Here is a 6,972-nt window from a genome sequence, read left to right on the forward strand (position 1 = left end):
CTGTGGCTATGTCATAGGCTGGCAGCTGTAGCTCCAATCAGACCACTAGCCTGGGAACCTCCATCATGTGCTGCGGGTGCAGCTCTAAAAAGACCAAAAAAAAAAAACCAAGAAACAAAAAACAAAGGACAGGCAACTGCTTCTGCCAATCTCAAGAGTTTAGAGAAATGTAGGAGCTCAAGATTCTCTGACATATCTGCCCAATTACCTCCAGTGCAGGTCTGAGAGTCCCACTTCTTGGTCAGGGCTCCAACCTTTATCATAGAAGAAAGACATATCAAGGCTATTTAGTCTTGTTTTCAGCTCCACTGTTTTCAATTAAATGTCAGGCTTGATTTCTTAATCACCATCTCCTGATCTTGTCAAGTGATGGGTGTCTCTTTAAACACTGCCGTTGTGGCCGTCTGGTTTTCATAGCTTGGCTTGAGTTCATAGTTGGCTGAACTGAGCCTGTAATTCTCTTCAAGGTTTTTGAGGCAAATAATAAAAGCCCATGAACTCTGTAGTTACTATAATCTCTTCTCCGAATACTGTTCAAGTGCTGGCCTATTGCATAAACCACTGTTTCCTCTTCTGCTTATACCTCATCCCAATGCACGAAAGAGGAGAATCTCAGTAATGGTGATGTGAGAACATGCCAGAAATTATCCCTACTTCTTTTCCACAGCAACAGAATCCTTGGTATCATCTCACCGGTAAGTGATCAGATTCTAGGGGCTCATCCTAATTATCAGTTTCCCACCACTATTTCCAGTAATATGTCTTAATTTGGGTCTCTCTCCACCACACACACACACACACACACACAAATACAAATTAGGGAGCCTGGGGGGTAATGAATGCAGGTAGTTCACTTACTAGGTGATCCCAGGAAGGGGTAATGAGGGAGCAGAGAGACTAAGAAAAGGAAGGAGGGGAGCCCCTGGTAGTCTAGCAGTTAAGGATCCAGCCTTGTCACTACTGTGGCTCAGGTCACTGCTGTGGTGTGGGCTGGTTCCATGGCCTGGGCGGGGGAAAGAAAAGAAAAACAAGGAATGATGAAGAGTCATTAATAGGCGGTGGATAACAGGGACTAGCACACACACAGACAACCTGAGAATCCTACAAAATGCTTCCCACCAGAAGCTAGAGCGTTAACTCACCAGCACCTGTCCTTGGTTGGTTGAGAGCTGCCCTGAGGGCATTAACTCCCCTGCCCTTCCAGATGTACTTGCTGTCTTTGGGCATCAAAGAAGTCCCTGGGGCCAAAACTGAAAAGTCCACATTGACTGCTTGAGTTGAGGTGCTGTTTACCTGAGGTAAGACTGCATTCACAAGGGCCTGCCTACCAGAGCTGCAGCAGAGATCTGAAGTGGACTGAGGGGATGTGACACAAGCCACCAGAGGCTTCAAGTACAACTACCAAGCTAACAGAAGGGGCAAATGGAAAGGAAGAAATACTAAATTTAAAAGTCAATAAAAGAGAGAAAAGAGAACTTGAAACATGTGGGACAAATAGAAAGCAGATAGCAGTATGGTAGATTTAAACAGCAAAATGTCAGGAATTACATTAAATGTAAATAAGCCAAACACTCCAAAAAAATCAGATGGTCAGAGTAGACAAAATTCACTTACACAAAAATTCATATACAACTATATACTGTTCACAAAAAAAAGGCATCTAAAATAAAGACCATGTGATGAACACTAACCAAAGAAAGCCAATGTAGTAAACATTTTTTTCTTACTGAGATAAAATTGGCATATAACATTATATTACTTTCAGATGTGCAACATAATGATTCCTTTCCATAAAAGGGGGAAAAAAATTTCTGCTCTTAGAAAAACATCAGTAACAGAATGAAAAGACAATTTACTGGGAAAGAATACTTACAAATCACATATCTGATAAGGACTTGTATCTAGAATATAATAAGGAACTCTAATGTGCAAAAAATTTTAACTGCTTCATACCATTTGCCTGGAGTTCCTCCTCCGTTTTTGGCTGATCTCCTCACCACTGGGGAACTTCCTATGGTGCAGGAGTTATTCCTCTTCACAGCTCCCTCCTGGGAGAGAAGGTCCCCTCTTTTTCTTTCTCTTTCACTTCTTTATCTCTTGTTTTTCTTTCTTTTGTCCTATCTGGTTGTTTTTGTTGGGTTTTGTTTGTTTGTTTTGTTTTAGTATTTTTATTACTCTGAATTTATTACATTTATAGTTGTACAACGATCATCACAATCCAATTTTATAGAATTTCCATCCCACACCCCCAAGTCCTATCTAGTTTTGTAAAGTTTTTCTTGCTCTATCATTATCTTGAGGTATTTTGTCAGTTTTTCACAAATGTTCTGTGCAAATATTTCCACACGTAGTTGTATTTTCAATGTATTTGTGGAAGTAGGTGGGCCTTACGTCCTGCTACTCCACCTTCTTTGACCCTCCTCATCTTATAAACAAAAAATTTGAAAGCTACTCAGCTTTTTAAAATGGGCAAAATATTTGAACAGGAATTCATTAAAAATACATATACTGATGGCAAATAAGCCCCTAAAAATATTCAATACCATTAGTCATTTGGGAAATAGAAAATTAAAATTGCAATGAGACATCACTACATACCTATTAGAATGGCTGAAATTGGAAAGACTGGCCACATCATGTATTGGTAAGAATGTGGAGCAACTAAAATTCTCATAAACCACTGGGTATAGAAAATAGTACAACCATTTTGGAAAACAGTTTGGCACTTTCTTTCAAAGTTAAATATACACTTACCTTGTGAGGAGCCTTTCCATCCATTAAAAAACATAAAGCATATATCCACACAAAGATTAATGATGTACACAGCAACTTTATTTTTAACAGCCAACAACTAGGAACAACCCAAATGTCCATTAAGGTAAATGATTCTACATATAAGTGAGATCATACAGTATTTGTCTTTGACCTATTTCATTTAGCATAATGCCATCAAGCTACATCCATGTTGTTGTAAATGGCAGGATTTCTTTTTTTTTTTTTTTTTTTTTTTTTTTTTTTGTCTTTTTGCCATTCCTTGGGCCGCTCCCGCAGCATAAGGAGGTTCCCAGGCTGGGGTCCAATCGGAGCTGTAGCCGCCAGCCTTCGCCACAGCCACAGCAATGAGGGATCCGAGCCACGCTGCAACCTACACCACAGCTCACCGCAACGCCAGATCCTTCACCCACTGAGCAAGGTCAGGGACCAACCCGCAATCTCATGGTTCCTAGTTGGATTCATTAACCACTGAGCCATGATGGGAACTCCTTCATTATTTTTTTAACTCAATGAATTTTATTACATTTATAATTGTACAATGATCATTACTACTTAATTTTATAGCATTTCCATCCCAAACCCTCAGCCCATCCCCCCACCCCCAAACTGTCTCCTTTGCAAACCACAAGTTTTTTGAAGTCTGTGAGTCAGTATCTGTTCTGCAAAGAAATTCATTGTATCCTTTTTTGGATAGCATGTAGGTGATAGCATATGACTTTGGTGTCTCACTGTCTGACTAACTTTACAAAACTAATTTCTAGGTCCATCCATGTTACTGCAAATGCCATTATTTCTTTCCTTTTAATGGCTGAGTAATATTCAGTTGTGCATATGTATCACATCTTCTTTATCCTTTCCTCCGTCGATAGGCATTTAGGTTGTTTCCATGTCTTGGCTATTGTATACAGTGCTGCAATGAACATTGGAGTACATGGTTCTTTTTGAGTCATGGTTTTCTCTGAATAGATGCTCAAGAGTGGGAAAATTCATTATGTTTATGGATGAATAATATTCCTCTGTGTGAGAGACAGAGAGATCTTCTTTATCCATTCATCCATCAAAGATGGATGAATTAAATTGTTTCCATATCTTGGCTGTTATAAATAATGCTGCAACGGACATGGGAGTGCATATATATTTTGAACTACTGTTTTGCTTCCTTCATATAAATATCCAGGAGTGGAATTGCTGGATTTTATGGTAGCTCTATTTTCAACTTTTAGAGGAACTTCCATACACTTGTCCATAGTGACTACATCAATTTATATGCCCACCAACGGTACACTAGGGTTCCCATCCACTGTTGTTTTTTTCCTCACATCTCCATACTGGCAAATGGGGCACAACTGTGCTCAGTCAATTAATATGATAATTGGCTCCAAAGTTGCAGCAGGAATTCAGCCAAAACGAATATATAAACCAAGATTACGGTAGACTGTTAAAAACTCCAAAGCAGAGAAACGTAGAATTTATAGTCCCTCCCTTTGCCAGTTTAAAATTTTCTATTGTGTAAATTTAAATCAGCAGCACAAGTATTTAAAGCCCTCTTTTGGAAATAACCAACTAGTTCATCATCCTCCCTCATGTGTACCTTTAAATACATTAATGAGTCATAAAGATTACCCAGACTTTAATCGGCTTAATCCAACCTCCAAGAGTTTTGATAGAAAATGCTGCAGGTCTCTCCTTTCTGTCGGAAAGTAATGGTAGCAATTTTGTCATTGGCGCATCACAGAGGCGATTGTGTCCAGCATTACCATCCAAATATCGGCTCAAGTCTGCCCCCTAGAGTAGAGTAAGTAGTGTGCCTTTACAGTAATGATGAACTGTATTAATTTCATATTTCTGACACTGGTCTTTTCCGAAGAACGACCACCATCTATTTTCTATGCTTCTGCATTATTTGAAAGTGTGTCAGATACTGCTTTTATAAGTTAAAAAAATTCATTTTAGTGGGGGAAATTTTATCTACAAATGCAATTTTTCTGTTTTCTTTTTCTTTTCTTTTTGGTTAAGGCCACCCCTGCAGCGCATGGAAGTTCCAGGCAGGGATTGAGTCTGAGCTGCATCTTCGACCCAAGCCACAGCGGTGGCAGCACCAGATCCTTTAACCTACTACTGCCCAGGGCTGGGATCAAACCCACACATCTGCAGTGACACACGTTGCTACATTTTTTTTTTTTTTTTTTGTCTTTATTGCAGGGCCGCACCCAGGGCACATGGAGGTTCCCAGGCTAGGGGTCTAATGGGAGCTATAGCCTCGGGCCTATGCCACAGCCACACAGGGTCCAAGCCACATCTTCGACCTACACCACAGCTCACGGCAACACCAGATCCTTAACCCACTGAGTGAGGCCAGGGATTGAATTCGCAACCTCATGGTTCCTAGTCGGATTCGTTTCCAATGCGCCATGATGGGAACTCCAAGTTGCTACATTCTGATTCTTAACCCATTGCACCAGGGTGGGAACTCCAAATTTTTCTTTTTTTTTTTCTTTTTTTTTTTTTTTGCTCCTGCCTGCAGCACACAGAAATTCCCTGGTCAGGGATGGAACTGGTGCCACAGCAGTAAACCAGAGCTACAGCAATGACAAGAGAGGATCCTTAACCTGGTGAGCCACCAGGGTACTCCCAGGTACAGCCCATCCTTGAATCCAGAAAGGGAAAGAACCTTCATATGTATCCTGGCTGAATTAGGAAGTAGCTATTGTCTCAGCCAGCCAGCCATGAGCCCTGGGAACTTGATTCAGTTCCCCTCCCATGAGTGGGCCACCACTCCTTGGACCTTTCTGCGGAGGTCCCAGCAGATGAGCAGACCATCCCCGAATCTGAACCTTGGTTGGTAAGACTGAAAAGTACCCAAAGTGAGGGTGGGGAAACAACTTTGTTCCCCACAACAGCAGCATAACATGGATCTCAAAGGCAGGTCAGGTCCATCCTCCCCTCAGTAGCAGCAAGTAACAGGCATACACGCCATATAATAGCTTAAAGTCATCTTTTTTTACTGTGTGGAAAAGCATAATTAAAAGGCTGCCTGAAAGTGTCAATTCAAAATGGTGAAGGTACAAGTATGAGAATGGAAAAAATGCAAGTCAAAGATCATCACTATTTTACTTTTCTTTCACTATTTCCCTCTTCTTTTTTTCTGCCTTAATTTCCTTCTTCTGGAGTTCCCGTCATGGCTCAGTGGTTAACGAATCTGACTAGGAACGATGAGGTTGCAGGTTCAATCCCTGGCCTTGCTCAGTGGGTTAAGGATCCAGCGTTGCTGTGAGTTGTGGTGTAGGCTGCAGACATGGCTCAGATCCCGTGTTGCTATGGCTCTGGCGTAGGCCGGTGGCTACAGCTCCAATTAGACCCCTAGCCTGGGAACCTCCATATGCCTCGGGTGCAGCCCTAGAAAAGACAAAAAGACAAAAAAAAAAAAATTTCCTTCTTTTTACTGTCTATGCTGAAGTGAGTTTGCTTCTTACATAAGCAATCAGTTGCAGTATGAGTTATGAGTAGTAGTTTTAAGAGATATTCTCCTTTACAAAAGGGAGATTTTAGTAACCCTTGGACAATTGAAGATCCAAGACAGAGACAAAGGAAAAATAGAATTCTAGTATCCTTCCTTCTAAGGAAAAAAAAAATAGAATATGGACCTAATGTCTTTATTAATCTGATTGTAGCGATCATTTCGCAAAGTATGTCAAATCTGCATAAAGCCAAGAAAAAAAAGGAGTGCCTGGAGTTCCCGTAGTGGCTCAGTGGTTAATGAATCCGACTAGGAACCATGAGGTTTCAGGTTCCACCCCTGGGCTACTCAGTGGGTTAAGGATTCGGAGTTGCCGTGAGCTATGGTGTAGGTTGCAGACGCTGCTCGGATCCTGCATTGCTGTGACTCTGGCATAGGCTGGTGGCTACAGCTCCAATTCGACCCCTAGCATGGGAACCTCCATATGCCGTGGGAGCAGCCCAAGAAATTGCAAAAAAAGACAAAAAAAAAAGGAGTGCCTGCTTCATCAGCATAATGCACTAAAATTTGAAGTCTCTAGATACAGAGAATATTAGCACAGCTCCCACATGAGGATGAGGCACAAATGTGTGGGGCATTCCTTGTGTTTCAAATAAGTAATGAATGTAATCTACAGCATAGTGACTATATTGTATTGTATATTTGAAAGTTGCTAAGAGAGTAGATCTTAAAAGTTCTCA

Source organism: Sus scrofa, chromosome 13 (genome assembly GCF_054392235.1).
Source record: "Sus scrofa isolate SSC_HxYL_T2T_F1_AM1 chromosome 13, Sscrofa_HxYL_maternal_Yorkshire_Landrace_v2.0, whole genome shotgun sequence".
In the NCBI taxonomy this organism is placed as follows: domain Eukaryota; kingdom Metazoa; phylum Chordata; class Mammalia; order Artiodactyla; family Suidae; genus Sus; species Sus scrofa.